General features: G+C 44.2%; 1 pseudogene; it reads left to right on the forward strand.

Moving 5' to 3' along the window:
* Positions 1-268: 268 nt before the first annotated feature.
* On the forward strand, positions 269-889 carry LOC122150800 (annotated as a pseudogene).
* The last annotated feature ends 1,808 nt before the right edge of the window (positions 890-2,697 follow it).

Here is a 2,697-nt window from a genome sequence, read left to right on the forward strand (position 1 = left end):
TCCTTCCTGAATGTACCTTCAAGATTAGCACTGTAATGTGGGAACCCTGTAATGTATTGTGTGTTCTGAAGAGGCAAGGATTTCCTTTGGCAGCATGAGCACTTCCAGAGAATTCTGAAACTGTAGGCCTCACTCCCACAGCAGAGAAAATCAGAAAGGAATATGCATACAGGTGGAAGCAGCAACCACTGCTGCTGCCCTACTCAACTGTTCCTCCTGCAGCCCACAGGGAACTCAATTTGTGATGCCAAACTCAGCAGTTCAATCAATGAGCCCCAATAATCCTCCAGTGAGTGACTGTCTCTATGAAAACACAAAGTCAAAGCAGGGGGTGTTGGGTCATCCCCCAACATTGAAGTCCTCCTCATCTGGAAACTCCAATTCTCCAACAGGTTTCCAAATTCTCCAATCAGGGTAAACATAAGGGCTGGCCAGCTAATCCTAGCCATCCCTCTGTGGCCCAAAGAACAGAAGCCATACTCCTAAAGCATTCTTTGGTCCAGGTGGGAACATGACCTGAAGAGTGGGCCTGGAAATGGTGCCACGGAGAGAAGTATTTCTATGGACTCCTTTAGTTGGAGATTCTGGGACTAAGGAATGTAATTCTGCTGATAATATAAAGCCTGACACAAACTACATTGGCTGATCTTGTCAAATTCTGTAGCTCCCAGGTCTTCAATGCTTTCCCATGGCCAGACCGTGCTGAGAGCTCATACCTAGTCAGAACAGTACAGCTAAGGTGGTGTATGTGTTTCCAAGCTGCAGAAGATGTACCAAGTGGCCAGGATGAACTGCAGTCTCTTTCCACACTCCTAACATTCCTAACAACAAGACAAAGAGAAGCACAGATCCTCTGAACACATAGTTATCTGCCTTTGGAATGACCTGAAACCTCTCCCAAGATTTCCAAGCTCCAACCCACCAGGCCCAGAATTCTTACCTGAATACCAAACTGCCACCAATTCTACACTTTATGGCACAAGCACCAAAACTTGCTACTCTCCAGTGCCCCCTAGATTGACATAGTCCTGGGACAGAAAACAAACTGATTTTCCCTGGGCAGAACTGTCAGCTATGCTCTACTGTCCCCAGATAACAATAGTCCAAATAGGACCCAAAGCCAAGCAGTGATCCCTATCTTTCCAGGAAGCAATATCTTTTCTGCAGATTCTAATTTTCAATTCCTCCCTCTCAATCTGGAAGAGAACCTTGATAGACTATCAGCAGTAGTAGGAGCACCAGGAGCCTGTCTTACAAACTCTTGAGATATCCATTAAATGCTTCTCCCTACTGAGAAAAAATTAACTGGAGCACAAAGTGGAGGACCCCAGTAGAATTAGATAGACCTCAGAAGACATCAGAAAGGTCAATGCAGAGTTTGATGTCTCAGTCCCAAAACTTAGATAAAATACCTGGACCTCAGACAGATGTGGAAGGACTATTTATCCTTCCAGAGTATATAGGTATATTATTTTCTCCAGATGAAGTGGTTCCACCTTCCATGAACTCCCAGTTTGGTTTTATTTATCCTTCTCCTACCACTTCTATCCTAAAACTTCTGAACAGACAACTTGGCTAAATTTGTACTAGTTTTATGAAGAAAAAGAATCAGAGACAAGAGTTTGCACCCTCTAAGATATGGAGATTTATCAGTGTGGACAAAAGGAAGTGGTCCACAGGCCTCTTCCTCTGTTCCAGATGGCTGCTATGTGCAGAGCTATTTTCTGTTAGTATGACTATGCAACATTCTCTGCCCTAGGAGAATGACTCCCTTACTCATCATGCCAGTGAGCCAGATGCCACTCCCTGGATTCGCAGGAATGATATGCTTTGAAATGGAGGGCCAAATGTCCTTACCCCTGCATCCAAACTAAGTCTTCGTGGAGTCAGTTGGCCAGACAATGTGCCAAAAATCCTAGATGATTGAAACTCCCTTCCTGAAGAAGGGGTCTTGGCTGAGGGTAGCACTTTTCAAATCCCCAAAGATTGCATGAAGAGATGTTTCAACAGCATCTGGCAGAGAAACAATGAGCCACCACCCATGTGATAAGCATGGAAGACATATGGTCCAGCCTTTAGATGATGAGGATAATCCTAGGTTTTCAGCAAATAATCCCATTTCCCCCCAATACCAGTTGAAAGCCCTCTGAGTCATTACAGGAGTGATTTTCCAAAAGAATGTCCTACAGATGACCCATGGCTGGGAACTTGAACATTCATGGTCCTTAATATGAAGTGAGATGCCAATCTAAGTATCTGTACAGGATTCCACTCTCATGGACACCTTAAAAGATGAGAAGCTGAGTGCACTCTAGGAGATGATGAATTCTGGCTGGTGTCTCAAAGATGCTTCCTTCTTAACATAAAATAATGCCCCTGACATTTGGTTAACACCTTCAGCAGGAATATGGCATGGCATGGGCTCCAGACCATTCCTTCCCATGTGTCAGTTCCAGACAGCAGAAGAGATTTACAGAATTTCTGAGAACCAATTAGGATGGATCAAAGGACTAATAGACACTTAATTCACATGCTACTACTCTCTCTCTCAACCTTTCCATGAGCCTCATGGTCTGTGCAGTTCCTTCATTTTAACTCACTCTTGAGTGGAGATCCTTGGATATATCTGTGGCAAACAGTCAATTTCATTCCCCAGGCATCAACCCTCTGAAATCTCCCATGATTTATAGTCCAACA

Source organism: Orycteropus afer, unplaced genomic scaffold (genome assembly GCF_000298275.1).
Source record: "Orycteropus afer afer isolate SDZICR_OR568_19922 unplaced genomic scaffold, OryAfe1.0 scaffold00242, whole genome shotgun sequence".
NCBI classification, from domain to species: Eukaryota; Metazoa; Chordata; class Mammalia; order Tubulidentata; family Orycteropodidae; genus Orycteropus; species Orycteropus afer.